Here is a 14,927-nt window from a genome sequence, read left to right on the forward strand (position 1 = left end):
TTAGAGACTATTGATTCAGCAGTGTTAAGGAGTACCGGGCAGGTATTCACAGAATGCTCCTCTACTGGAATTTAACTGCCGTTTTCCTTATGATTAGATAGAAGTTATGGGTTTGGGGGAGACAGACCACAGAAGTAAAGTGCCGTTTCCATCATATCCTATCAAGGACACAGACACTCAACATGACGCATCGCTGTTGGTGTTGACCTTGACCACCTAGTCAAGGCAGCGACTGTCAGGTTCCCCCACTGCCGAGTTACTGTTCCGTTTCCATCTGTGCTCTCTGGAAAGACATCACCCAGTATGGTCTACACGTGGGGTCCGGGGTGTACACACCCCCTTAGCACCCTCTGACTTTCATTAGCCACCATCAGAACGACCACCGCGTTCAGGCACGCGTCTTCCGCCTGCTGCCCCACCTTGCAGGAGCCCCCTTCACCCTTTATTCTTCTACCCATTGACGACGACATTCCCCCTGCCCAACAAACTCATCAAATCCAAAGCCCCCTGAAGGGCCGAGTCTTCACGACACTGTTTCCTCTACGTGTGTGCCAGCACCCAGCAATGATGCTTTGCACAACGCACACATGGAAATGCTCACTCCAGAGATGGCCAACGTCCCCTGGGTGGCCAGGCCACCGGGAGTAGTCCTCGAGCCAACACAGGCAGGGCATATTTCCCGCAAGAGTCCAGTTCCCTCGCTAATTGTCCAGGGCAAAAAGTGCTACTGGCCCAGGCCCATCCCCAACTCCAATCACCCCCTCCCCGACACTGCAGCACCCCCATCCTCGGGGAGCTCTCCGTGCAGAAGGACGAGAGACAAGCTCATAGAATAGGCCAGGTGAGGGTGAGTGCTAAGAGGGAACATAACACCACGTGGGAGGCGAGGAGGTGAGATGCACCAGGGACACCAGGGAGGCCTCAGAGCTGAGAACAGGTCTCAACAGCAACAAGTGAGGGAAAGGAGGGAGTCGTTGGGAAGCTACATCTAGTCCAGGAGAGAGGGGATGGGAGCATGAGGAGGTGACAAGGATCTGGGTTTGGGGCCACCCAGCTCTATCCCCTGCTTCAAAACAAAGGATGAAGAAGATACAGCTAGAGGGCGCTCCTTGGGGGCTTGGAGAACCCAGGCTTCTAGACTCCTGAACTACGACACCACATACATAGAACCTGCTCCGAAAACCTCAGTGACGCCCCTGCAGCACATCACAACATCAGCCTGGACCAGCGCTGGGGCTGCCCTGCAGCACCAGGCTGGCTCCCGATGGGCCCAGGGCCCCCACAGACCCCAGCCTCTGCCTATATGGGCACACCTCTCAGAGGGCCGTGTTGAAGCCGCCACCACGCCCTCCCTGCGCCAGGTCAAGGCTGACAGTTCACCAGACAGACATGCATGGAACCTCCGAGGCTGCACGGACACTCCTGCCACGTGTCACCACCTGCTTCCTTTGCATCTCCGGAAGAAACCATGGAAAAGACCACTGAGACAAGCTGGTTGTTTAGGGCAGTCTCAGGGACAGAGCTATGCAGCACAGCAGCAAGGCTGCCCGACCTGGGTTGGGAGGGATGAGAGAGAACTCACAGGTGGAAGGGGTAGGAAAAACAGGCCAGGGAGCGGTGTGGGCAGACAGCAGAGATCTCTGGGGACCTCTGTGTGGCAGGCAAGGTGGCCTGGAGATTGCATGGGCAGACGAGGCCTTGGGACCTCCCCCCAAATTTCAGGGCTGGCCCAGAGCTCAGACACCACTTCCTTCCGCTCTTGCTTCTTAAAGCTCTCTGGTTTCCCTCCCACTCACCTGACAGCGCACAGCATCTGACCCTCACATAATTGGCTTGTTTGTGTCTGGTTTTGAGAGCACGGCTCCCTTCACATGCAGGAATTAAAACTCATTTCATCCAGATAACTTATCCATTATCAATTACCTGCATATGGATCTTAGCATCCTCCTTGGGTTTACGTTCTCTGATTTCATTTAGAAAATACGGTTCGAATCTCAATATTAATAAGCACTTGTCGGAATGGCAAAATTTCATTATCTCACATTAACTGTAATCTTGATTTTGATATTATTGTTCCAGCAGTGAAACAAGCCATGAGTCAGTCTGTTGAAAGTTCTCCTTGAGAATTTCAAGATGATGTACTGCTCTTTTTTTGTTTTTTTCAGCTTTTATCGAAGAACATGTGCTAGAAAGTTTCGTATCGTGAATTGGGATTCACCCACGCAAACCACCACCCAGATCAAGACATGGGATGTTGCCAGCACTTCTAAAAGGCCGGCCCAGCCCAGCCCAACCATGCCCTCCCCAGTCACTACCTCCTAAGGGCAACCTGACTTCCAGCTACACAGACTAGAGTTGCCCGTTGACTTTCCTATCGAAGGAAAGGTGCAGTAAGGGACTCAGGGGTCTGAGGTTTTTTTCACTCAATGGTATGTGGCCAGACTCATCCACACTGTTGCATGCACTCACAGAAGTGCTCACGGCTTGCTCTGTGGCCTTCCGTGCGCCAGTAAACCTAGGCGTGCCGGGCGGGCCTGCTGCTAATGGGCGCCTGCGTGGTCTGCAGCTTGAAATGACAACCACGCTGCCATGGGCACCGTCACACCTGCCTCTTGATGGCTGTACTGGCATCCTGTGCCCACTTTAACAAGTCACCCCAACCAACTTAGCTTAAACCAACAAGCATGGATTCTCTCACCGTTGTAGGAACGAGAAAGGTGAAAGCAGGTTCGCTGGGTAGAAATCAAGGCGTCAGCAGACCGCACTCCCTCCAGAGGCTCTGGAGAACTCATTCCTCTCTTCTTCCACTTGCTGGGGCTGGCAGCCTTCCCTGGCATGAGGCCACACTGCTCCCATCTCTGCCTCTGTGGTTCCATAGCCTCCTTCTCTGCCTCCAACTCCCCTCCCCAACCTCTCTCGCAGAAGGACCCTCACGTCGGCATTTAGGGTCCACCCAGAACACCCAAGCTTATCTCATCTCAAAACCCTTAATCACATATAAGTTAGCATCTAAGTTAACATTCATGGGTTCCAGGGATCAGGGTATGATTTCTTTAGGAGCCACTTATCAGCCAGTAGCCATATGCTCTATCTTTCCTGCAGTTCCCTTCAGAGGGGCACTCACTGCTGGTCAGAGGGTATATGTAATTTTGGCTTTAGTTGACGCCATAAAACGGCTTCCCAAACCAGTTGTAGAAACTGATACCCCAATCAACAGCAGTTTCCGCAGCTCCAAATTCTCCCCAACACCAGCTAGTCCCTGCTAACTCCAGCCATTGTGATATGTGTGTCATGATACCACATCATGATGGCTGACTTCATGCATCCAACGGACAAGCCCAGATCCGGATCCAAAAGCGTCTCTGGGTGTTTCTGTGAGGGTGTTTCTGGATGAGATCAGCATCTCAATCAGAGGACTTAGTCAAATGGATGGTCTTCCCCAACATGGACGGGCATCATCCAATATACAGAGGAACTGAATGAAAACAAAAGGCAGAGGAAGGCGGAATTCACCCCTCATGTCCTGCCTCCTGGGACAGCTCGTTTCTTCTCCTGCCCTCACACTGGGGTTTACACCACTGGCTCTCCTGGTTCTCAGGCTTCTAGACTCAAACTGAGTTACACCACCAGCTTTGCTAGGGCTCCAGCTTGCAGATCTGGACTCTCAGCCTCCACAATCACATGAGCGGATTCTTCATGATAAACACGTGCACACGCGCGCGCACACACACACACCCTACCCTATTGATTCTGTCTCTCTGGAGACCCCTGACGAATGCACACATCTACCATTTATTTTGCATCTCTCTGCTGACTAAGAGAGTCGAGCATCTTTTCGTATGTTTGTTGGACCTTCTTCAGGTGAAGTGTCTCTTGTCCCCTTCCTCTACCCAGTTGTCAGCCTTTTTCTTATTAATAATATAGTGCATTATTTAAGGAGGAGTAATTTGTTAAAATATATCCCACTAAGCACATGTGTGTGGAGGAGGGGAAGAAAAAAAAGGTTTTGGGTATCAGGACCTGAGATGGGAGGTCCTATGGTGTCCGACAGATCGGCAGACCCAAATCCTGGATGATGAACCCCCATCACAGACTCCAGGTCTCGGTCAGCTTGGACGGGTGTGAACAAGAAAAATGCATGAGAGCCTGAGGACCTCTCTCAGGAATTAGGGTGGTGAGATAAAAAGTAAATAAATAAATTGGTCCCAAATAGATGACTTATGTCTCCTTTTACTTCCATGAAACCGAAGCTCATTTCACCTCAAGGCTGTCCATTAAGAAAGTAAACTCTGTTTGTACTTCCACAAATATGTGTGGCTTTAAAGCCCTCTTCCGCCTCAGTAGGCAGTGATGGCCAGTTCCTCAGCCAAAGCGCTCGTTTGGTCCCTGCTGTGGGTGTCATGCATGAGCACAGGCAAGCTGCCACGCCCCGGATGGAACCACTGGATTTCTGCTCTGAAACACTGGGTATTAAACCCAGGATGGGCTGGCTTCTTTATTGCCAGAAAGGAAGAAAGCAGCTCTGGGAGTTGCTCAAAGTGAACTGCAATGTCGTATTAGGTCCTTGATCAAGCCATCAGGAGAGTGAGCCCCGAGACCCCCTGTCCTGGAAGCACAGGATTCTCAGAGCCCCCTCCCCACTCCTCCCTGCCTGATGCAGCTGGAGGGGTGTGTGTGTGGGCTGGATCACCTTAGGCACACAGACACCACCCTCCATCATATGAAGCTTTCTCTCAACAAATTGCGGTGTCTAATTGGTCCAACAACTAGAAGCCAGATGTGGCACTTGACAGTAAGCAACGAAGGATACGTTAGCCAGCACCCAAGCCTGGGTGGGCAGGCAGGCAGTGACAAGGGCCAGGCCACGGGCCCCATGGGAGGGAATGGTGCTCACCCTACGCCCCCCCTCGCGCTGCGCCAAAGCCAAAAACAGGTGGACTCCTCTCCAAAAGGAAAGCAACCTGTTACAGATGTTTTCTGAGCCACTGTAACCCAGGAATGAAAAGCCACTGTAGCCTATTTGAGCCAAAAAGGGGAAGAGAGGACACAGGTTGTGGGTGCCCTGGGGAGTCCGGGCCACAGACAGGAGGCATCTGAGGGCCTCTTTGGAGCTGACCAGCCTGCAGAGACCTCTGGTAACCCAGCTTCTTGGCCACGGCACAGCCGTCCAGCAGCTGCAGCTCACCCCTGCCCCTGCCACCGCCCCACGCCTTCCCGGTCCCCTCTGCATAAGGAGTCAGCCCCCTCCTTACAGAGAGCCAGAAAGCCACCAGGAGCCCTGGCAGTGACCAGCAGGCAGTGCAAAGATGGCCACGCAGCAGGCAGGGCGGCCAGGCTGAGGCAGCACCTGCCTCTGCGACCTCGTCCTCCTGGTCTTTCCACGCTCACTGACAACTGGAAACTGGGCTCCTCTGTTTGCATGACCGTCCTTCCCGTAAGTCAGCAGAGCCGCAGAGGTTAACTCTATGGGAGCAAATTAATAACGTGATTTATGGTTTGTCATGGATTTTGTCGTTTTTGTAGGAGAACAGTGGCAATTTAATCAGAAAGCCTCTAAATCTCTAAAAGGTAAAATTAAACATCCGTGCGGGCCAGGCTGAGACTTGGCAGCAGCCGCCGCCTCCCACATAAGACAGTAAGGAACGAGGCCCCTGGAGCCACGTGGCTCTGAGGGCTGCAAGGCTGGGCCCTGCCCCTCTTTAGCCATGTGTGGGCTCCCCACAAACCCCTCCCAGTACTCTCTCAACGCCCCTCCCCAAGCGCTCCATGAGCCCCTCTCCCATGTTAACTGGTGGCAAAGCCTGATTATGGAAAAGACTGTCCTAAAGATCTCTCAGCAAAGCTCATGTCATTTCTATCCACCCCCCGTGTCCCCCTTGCACCACAAGGATGCCTCAGGGCCCCCCAAAAGCAGCTCAAGCCCTTGGTGGTCAGGACACCCCTTCCCCCATCTCCGGCTCTGATGTGCACACACTACCTGTGTCTGATGCCAAATACACAGTCAGCCTCCCTGCAAGCCCAACACCAGGCTGGCCCTTTTGCCTGGAGGGTTCTTCTGGCCTGGACTCTGGAGGGGTACACCTGTCCACCCTTCCAGGAGGGGGTCCATGACTTACCCCACCCCGAGGCCTAGGCTCTCACACCTTCCCGTCTGTGCTTCTTTAGGAGGGCTGTGGGCCCAGAGCCAGAATCGGGGGGCTCTGATGCCATCCCACAGTCGCCAGTGGCCCCTCTCTGCTCCTTCTCTCCTGACCTCACCCAGCTCTAGACAGGACTTGGGAAAGACAGAACAGAGCAGGTGTTCAGAAACTACCTGTGGAGTGGATGAAGGGATGGATGGATGGATGCAGCTCCCAGCAGAGCATTCAGGGCTTTCTAAAGCAGAGGCCCCCGTCCACAGTGTCTGCACTGCAAAGACCCCACTCCTCAAGGGACCAGCAGGTGAATGACAGGGGCAGGGCTGCCATTTAAGTGCCCAGCACCCTGCTGTGTCCGTTAGCACATAAGCCATCCTGCATAACAGATGAAAAGAGGGACACAGACAGAGAGTCAAAGCAGGGATTCTCAGAGCCAGCAGTGGGGAGCAGATCTAGGGGTCCCCTAAGGCAGCTCCCCACAAGAAGTCGATGCGAGTCCGGGGTGCCCCTGCCTCTGAGGGCATCCCAGGAAGTCGAGCAACACGAGCCACCACCGCTGTTTAAGCACGGAGCAGCCTGAGATCAAGAACAAAACCATTACTTAATGAAATGCAATTAATTTAGAAGCTGAAATCTGTTAAAGCCCAAAGGAGAGGCACAGTCAGGCATTCTTGGTCTGGAGGACCTTCTGCTCTCAGAGTTCCCAACCCAAGAACCAGCTCAGAGACGTACGTCCCCGTGAGAACCAAAGGCAGATGGCCCAGCTGTTCCCTACGCTGGCATGCTCCTGTCCAGCACCCGAAGGGCAGAGAAAGGCCACAGGCAGAAACTTCGCAGTCCGTGTACACAAAGGAAATCACATCGAGGAGGGGCCGTGGGTCAGGCTTGTCCCACTACCGTTCCCTGGAGAAAAGAGCCATCGCACAACCAAGCACGGCCTGCCCCAGGGGCCCGTGATCCAGCAGGCAGGCCAAGTGGGCAGCGTTGGGACCCGTGGCCGGGATCAGTTATCCATCAGTCATCTGCCCACTTCGCTGTGACCAGCCAGTGCCGGTCAGGGACCCAAGGTGCGCCTGGCACCCGAGGCCCGTCAGGCAAGCTGGAAAGAAACACACTCTCTCTCTCTCTCTCTCTCTCTAACCCCAGTGACAGGGTTAAGTGAGCATTTCATCATAACAACACGCTTGCCCACACCTTATCTCACTTTATCGTCATAACTCCGTGGAACTCAGTGGCTGGTGAGAAAGGGAGCACAGACCTATGTGTGACCTTTTAGAATTTAGGTCAAACTCTAAGCAGGGGCGTTCGCTGGCTGTTTGGAGGCAGAGCCCGGCTTTCTAGAGCTTCGGATTCCTAACACAGGCCCCACTCCTACTCTACCCCACCAATGACAGCTGTCACCAGCTCTGGGTAATATGGACAGATGTTAGAGCACATGGCTCACTTATCGCACCAAAAGACCGAGAAACGTAAACTGTGTTTTATTTGAACAATGCGCACAGTCTCTGCCAGGGGGACCTGAGAAATCCATCATCCCTAAATGCACGCGTTCACTCAGTCAGTGTATTGAACCAACGGGTTTTTCCAAGACAAGTGATAAGTAAACCAATTGGGAAAAATGATACACTATATATTTTTATTAAATTAACGATGCATACAACAATTCAGAAAAATTCAAATTTAGAGAGCTGCCTTGGCGGGGAATCAACTCCAGGAATACGAAACCCATCAAATTAAAAAAGACATAGATATGTATTACATATACGTATGTAGAGAGAAATATGTACACGTTATAGATATATTCCAACTGAGAATTCTAAATACAAATCCTGTCCTCCTGACTATTTATGGATTCATGTTTGTTCAGAACAAGGGTCTGAGCATTTCAGACCCAAGCGTCTGTCTTCACGGCTGATGCTTGGGACAGGAGGGACAGAGAATCCCAGTGAGCTTCCAGTGCAAAAAGGAAAACACCTTCACACACCCTCCAACAGTATTCGCTGTTTGGCTGGATGGCACGCTCCCAACCATCCCTCTCGCTGACCCCGCATCGGGCCCTGGATCACCTGTGACATGTCTGTTACTCTCCAACTGCCAACCAGCACTCAGATCCACTGGTCACCAGCTATCAGGTTCTCTAGACACATGTTGAAAATTAACCCCTGGGTAGATCACATCCTGCTCACCCCCACCCAGCTGGAAAACAAGTATGATACAAACAAAGCCCCCATGGGAAGGGGGGCTGTGGCGGAGCACAGGGACCTCGCCTCGCGCTCTCTCCCAATCAAGCCACAATCCCAGAATGGCCCTGCATTCCCCAGGGATTCTCCAAAGCCTGCCTCCCTGTGGCCAAGGTGAGACAACTGATCTACCTCGGTATTGAAAAGAGCAAACATGGAGGAACAGAACTCAACCAACGCAAGTGCCCACCAGCGTGCGCCAAATGAGAAATCATCTTCAAATGTTGCAGCGCACTGGTTTCCAGAACGCCACGAGACGAAAATATTTTCTCAGTCAGTACATGCAGGAAACTCAACCACGTGTTTCCCTCCCCCCTTCTTAATTTTGGTCCTTCAGACACAAAACAACAGACGTAGCACCTGACATGAGAACAGCTCCCACATTCTTGACGAGGCTGTGGCTGAAACTACCAAACCTGACCCCTCAAACTCCCAGAGAAATTGCAGAAACCACAACAAGCCTGGAGGCCACACCTCCCACCCCCACACCTGCACAGCCCTAGGCCTGGTAATGACGTTGAGCATCAGTTCGATACTGGGAACTGTATACATAGTTACATGGGTCTCAAAACAGCAGCAGGAGAGACCGTTACGACAGAAGGTGAGAAAGGCTCCCAAGGCCAATGACTTGTCCAAGGTCCCAAGGATGAGTGGCAGACCCAGGTTCCTTGAATGGAGCTCTCACTCCTCCCAACCCCACCATCCTTCCCAACATCAGGCTGCCTCCTTCCTGATACCACCAGCGCACCTTCCCCCATGAGACCACAGCAAGGGCAGGAGGATCTGGCGGGGAAAGCTCAGGAGCCAGAGGCTGGCAAACATGGGGCAGGCGGACTGGCTGGGAGCCTTGAGATGCCGGGTCTGACATAAGGTACAAGACAAGCTTAGAAACATCCAGATGGAGGGAAAAGGGAACCTGGGTAAGAGAGTGCCTCATTCCCAGTGCCTCTACAGCCCAGGTGATTGCAGGGACAACACAGAGCTGGCTCTGGCAGGAGGGAGAATCTGACGGCACACCATCCAAACAACCGAAAATCCGAAAAGGAGTTTCTGTGAAGAATCAGGACACCCGCTCTTTGGGCCAGATTGCCTTTCCAACCATGTTGTCTCCTGGCCTATATGAAAACACACCTGCACGGTATAATTCCACAGCTCTTTCCTGTCTGCCCACTGAGTACCAGATTCTGTGCTGACTTCTAGGAAGGAGCCAACCAACCGTGAATACAAACGTGACTACAGCTCAGTTCCAGCCCTGAGGCTTGGGAAAAGGAGGAGCCCAAGCCAGATTGAAAGGAAGAGGGCCATTCTTGGGGCCTCACTCATTCATTCATCCATCCACCAAGGAGCACTGAGGTGGTACATGGCACTGTTCTAGCTGCCAGGAGTAGAGAGAACAAGGTGTTTACATTGGAGTGGTAAGAGTCAATAAAAAGACAGGTATATAAATAACAAATCAAACATTAAATACGAAGAAGAAACACAAAGCAGGGTTTTAAAAAAAAGTGGGGGGAGTAAAGTTAAATTATGGGGGGCGGTCAGGGAGCATAGAACCATAAAACTGAAGTAAGTGAGCGACCAAGTCAGGTGGACATCTGGAGGAGGCTGTGCCAAGGAGAGGGAAGGCAGGTGCAAAGGCCCTGAGGCATGTATAAGCTTGGCAAATTTGAGGACAAGGGGATAAGAAGAAAGGAGTCCACATGTAGCTGGGATCCTCAAGGTTGGACACAAGGGCTCCAAGCCAAGGGGAAAGGGTGGGAACACCCAGGGCAAGCTTGGGAAGTGATCCCATCTGCCTGGAAGGACCATGATTGGGAACAAGGAAAGGAAGTTGAGAAAATCGGACCAAGGAATGTGGCTGTGGAGTGAGCACTGGGAAGCCACAGAGGACTTGAGCAAGGAACATCAGACCTGGTGTGGTCCCCACCTGCCAAGAGGCAACCATGCAGCCCAACTTACAAAACCCCATAGCCAGCAGAGAAATCCTAATTCCCAAAGCAATGGCACCTCACCAATATGGAGGGCTCCCCAGCACACTAGGGAACCATGAGCCCCACAGAGAGAGCCTGGCTTTGTGACCTTGAGGTTACTGTCCTCCCTGGGCTCCCTCGTGTGTCCAAGAGAGAACAGGGAGAGAATGAACTGACTTTGGGAAAGGCGATGGAAGACAGCCCACGCCAGCTGACTCAGCCTGTGCCAGCAGGCTCCTCGGAGGCACGAACTGGACCCAACCCAGGTGGTGGGCGGGGGACACATAGAGGAGGATGGAGTCACAGAATCCTCCCTGTGGGCACATGGTCCAACCACCAACAGGCACCTGGGCCGCCTTTTGTTGAGCAATCATCAAACGGGACCTACGCTGGGGACTGAGCTGTCTGACAGTGTTTCCATATCCGCATTCCTCACAGCCACCTGGCATGCTCGGAGCTACCACCACTCCAGGCTCTCTCTCGCTCTTTCCATTTCTCTCAGGCCAACCTGCAAGGCAGGCGTCCTGGTTTCTGCCCTGCTTCTAGAAGTCCCTTGAGGCCTGCTGGGGATGTGCTTAGGGCCTCTGTGCCCACCTGCCCCTAGCCCTCTCTAACTCCCCTGAAAGTAAGGGTCTCTCCAAGAATTCAGACTGTGGGGTCCCCAGAGGCCCTCACCTATTGAGTCACTAGGTCAAGCATGTAGAGCCAGGACAGGGAGGTACTAAGGCCCAGAAGGGACCTGTACATCTCTCCCCCAAGACAGGCCTCAGGACACCCGATCCATACAAAGCCCGGCCTGAGGCTAACCTCCGCATCCAATGTGTTTTTCCTCTGAGTTCCTCAGTTGTGTCTAGGAAAAATCAAGGTGTTTTAGCGCTCCCTCTCAGTTTCCAGGGGTGCGACTGGTGTCTTTTACAATTATCTTTTATTTTTATCCAGTGTTTCTTAGTTTGGTTGGCAAACTGAATTCTTTATGCGCCTCCATTTCACAATCCATCCCCACCAATTATGCCTGTGAAACTAATATTTTATATAAAAAGGGGAGAGAGTTATAGCTACTCAGGAGATGGTAATGCAAACAAGTTAATGAGCCCCAATCGGGCTTTGGGTGCCAGAAGAAAGAAACACAGGGGTGGGATGAGCATAGAAGTTGACCACCACCAGCTTCATTCTACCCCCACCACAAACACACACACACACACACACACACACACACACATACACACACACACCCCATCTGGTTCAGCCTGCCCGTCTCCCAGGAGCAGAAGCCCAGTACTCTGGAGATGGAAAGGCAGGCCATGGGGCGAGGGGCGCCACCATGATCCCTAACAAATGACAAGAGATCTGGAGAGACTCAGGCTCCCACAGAAGACCCTGGCAGGACCCCATTGCTAGTGCAATCACCAGACCCAGGCCTGCTCTAGAGACTGCTGCAGGGGTCCCCCTGCCAGGGCTGGTGGCACCCCCCCTGGAGAGGCTGCCAGCTCAGTGCTGGGACCTCCAGCAAGCTCCAGCTAGTCCACAAATTCCTTGGACACTGCTCAGAGTCCCAATGGCTTCCACATCAGGAGACCCTCTCCAGACCCTGCTGCAAATGCAAAGCAGCACAGACAGGCAGCCTGGAGTGAGGACCTAGGGCAAGACATCCTAGCAGCTCTGGGCAGAGAAACAGAACCACGTGCCTGGCACGGTGGCCGCTGCCCACAGGAGGAGAAGTCCCCACCACCAACTCACCAGGGTCTAACCCCGAGGCTCTGGGTACCCACAGAGTACCTCAAATGGGCACCTGGGGAAAAGTTGTCCCGCTGCTACTCCCGAAGCTTTCAGGTCATTATTTCTAAAACCTCTGTGGTTTCTCAAAGCAGGGGCGGGCGTGGGGACAGAATCCCAGAGAGGGGGTCAGGGTTTGAAGAGGCCGGGGACAACCCGGCCCACGGGACGAAGGGCTAAGATGTCCTGATTTGGGGGACTTCACGGTCTGCATGGTCATCCGTGAGTTTTTAACCACAGATTTGAGTCTGGCCCCTGTCAGGTATTAAACGAACAGATCTGAAAAAAAAAAAAAAAATTAAGTCCTCCTTCTGTAAGTAAATATGAAGTTAGGACTAGCAGGCTCAATCTCAGCCTCCACGCGCGGCGAGGCTCAGACAGGGCGGGCCCCTCCCCAGAGCCCTCCGGACCCTTCCTCTGCGCCCGGCCCATGGCAAGTTGGCCCCCAGCCTCTGCACACCGAGGCCAGCCGCCCGCCGCCCAGCTCCAGGGTCGGGGACTCGATGTTCGCTTGGATCATCAATGGCCCAATCTCCCCGTAGCAACCGCGCCGCAGGGAAGGGGCCAAGGCGAGTGGCGGGTCGCGCCGCACCCGGAGCCCCGCGCCGGCGGCCCAGGGGAACCAGGAGGAGGAATTTTTAATTGAGGAGTTTCTCCCTCTGGGCCTCATTATGAAGGGATATGGGAGGGGCGAAGATAGGCACTCGCCTTCCCGGGAGGCAAGAACCCCAGAAGCGACCCCAAACTCGGGACTTGCCCTGCACCGGGACTAGCTGCCAGCGCCAAGCCGGGCCGCGGAACGCACCAACCGTCCGGCCAGCCCCGGGACCCAAGCGGGCAGCCACCGCCGGCCAGCGCCCCCCGTCCGCGCACGGTCGCCCCTCACCGCGGCGTCTCCCGCCCGGGATGCGCGAGCCTCCGGCTCGGCCTCGTAGCGCGCGCCCGCCGGTCGAGGGGGCGCCGGTCCGGGCTCCCCCCCACCCCCACCAAACAGACCCCGGCGGCGCCCGGCCGCCCCGCAGTGCCGTGCGTCGGGGGGCCGTGCTCCGGCCGCAACATCTGCGCCCCGCCCCGCGCCCCGGCACCCTCCCACCCCCGCGCGCCGGCCCGGACGCCCCCAGGTTGCGGCCGCGACCCCCTGCTTACCTGGCCTGGGCGCGGGGTCGCGCGGGTGCACCCGCCCCCGCCCCGCCGCCGCCGGCTCCGTCCGCGAGGCCGAGCGCCGGGCCGCCGCCGTAGCTCTTTGTGAGCCCGCGCGAAGCCGCACACCGAGACTGCTAATGAGCCCGGGAAGCTGAATAGCGGCGGGCGCGCCCGGGACGCGGCGTACGGCACGCAGGGCCGCCTCTGCCGGGCGCACGCGGCGCGGCCGCCGAGCGCTCCCCGCACCAGCCTACGGCTCCCCGCGCCCCTGCCCCGCCCCGCCCGGCCTCGCCCCGCCTCGCCCGCCGCCCCCCGCCCGGGAGCCGCGGGTCGGAAAACGCCCGCGGGCCAGAGCGTGCGGCGGGAAGAAAGGGAGGACAAAGATGCGTTGATGCCCAGCCCCCTCCCGGCGCCCGGACAGTCGGCGGGCGCACCTGGGGCCCGGGTCCTTCAGGGACTGGGCTCGGGGACAAGGACTGAAGCCCGGGCTCTGGCAGCCGCGGCGCCTCGACCGCCCCCAGCCCTAGGGAGCACACCGATTCCCGGGCGCGCCTCGGACCTGCCGGATCGGGAGCCGTAGGGGTCTGGTCCTCAGGCGGGTCGAACAGGTGTAGGCGAGCTCCACCGCGCCCGCACTCTGCCCCGGGCCCCGCGCTGCCCCCTGGCGGGCTCGGGAGCGCGTGCGGCGTGGAGGGGCCGCGGCGACCGCGCCCTGCTCGGCCCCGAGCGGCGGCTTGTGGAGGCCCCGGGCGAGCAGCCCTCCGGGATCGCAGCCTCTCGGGAAGCCCCATCTGAGAGGAGGGGCCCCCCCTACCGCAAGCCCCCCAGTCGCGGGCTGCATTCCACGTGTTCTCCAGCCTCTTGTTCCTAATTCCCTGTGCTACCGGAGCCCTCCACTGCTGACCTCCCCTACCTGGGGCCTCGCCCTCCTTGCTGTCCTGAATGGAGAGTAACCTCGTCCTTTTCCAGATACCCACGCACCTCCCAAGGCGATTCAGTGATGCACCCACCACAGTGTGAATTATCCCCCCCCCCCCCCCCCGAAGCCCTTGAAGGTTGTGCTGAAGATGCTAGGGTCACGTTTGACCCCTGGGGCCCTTTCATGCGGTCCTGGGGCAGATGGAGTAACCCGAGGGCTCTACCTGGTTGAGTGCACCTAGTAGGCTCAGTGCAAGGGCTCAGGTGCCTCCTCCCCCACATCCTGATGATTTGCCTTCTGTTTTCTTTTGTCCTTTGGCTGGATTAGGGTGAAAACGTGGTGGGGGCAGTTCTGAGGAGGATTCCTCCCACAGGAGGAAGTGGAGGCCCCCGTGGGGGAGAGGGGAGACCCTTCTCCCCGTACTCTGAGGGTCAGAGCCCAAACCTAGAGAGAAAGGGGCTGGGGAAAGCTAAATCCTGAGCCAGACTGGCGCCAGCAGCAGACTTGGGGTAGACTTCCTGTGGCCTTGGACTCCCTCCCACTCCCCAGTCCCCTCCGTCAGCCCCATAAACACTCACAGTGACCCAGAGGGCCAGAGCCTCCAGTTAGGGGGAAACTGGTCCTGTAGGCAGCTTTGTAGCCCAAGTGCCAAGCAAAGGCCAAGAAGGCAGAGCCCAAAAGCGGGCCAGGGGCAGATTCCTGACCTACTGCCCCTTGCCCTTGAGGTGCGCTTATCTCCACTGTTTGT

The 14,927-nt window shown here is 55.8% G+C and overlaps 1 protein-coding gene across 3 annotated transcripts in view; it reads right to left on the reverse strand.

The window, feature by feature from the left end:
• Positions 1-13,888, reverse strand: part of APBA2 (amyloid beta precursor protein binding family A member 2) — a 245,337-nt gene extending 231,449 nt beyond the window's left edge. Inside the window, exon 1 of one of the 3 annotated variants that reach the window (XM_046009954.1) lies at positions 13,820-13,888. The gene's annotated coding sequence lies outside the window, so the exon portion shown is untranslated. Of the gene's footprint in view, positions 1-12,081; positions 12,135-13,819 lie in introns of those variants that run through there. The other 2 variants (XM_046009956.1, XM_046009952.1) reach the window with 2 other exon arrangements.
• Between the last annotated feature and the right edge of the window lie 1,039 nt (positions 13,889-14,927).

Source organism: Meles meles, chromosome 6 (genome assembly GCF_922984935.1).
Source record: "Meles meles chromosome 6, mMelMel3.1 paternal haplotype, whole genome shotgun sequence".
NCBI lineage: Eukaryota > Metazoa > Chordata > Mammalia > Carnivora > Mustelidae > Meles > Meles meles.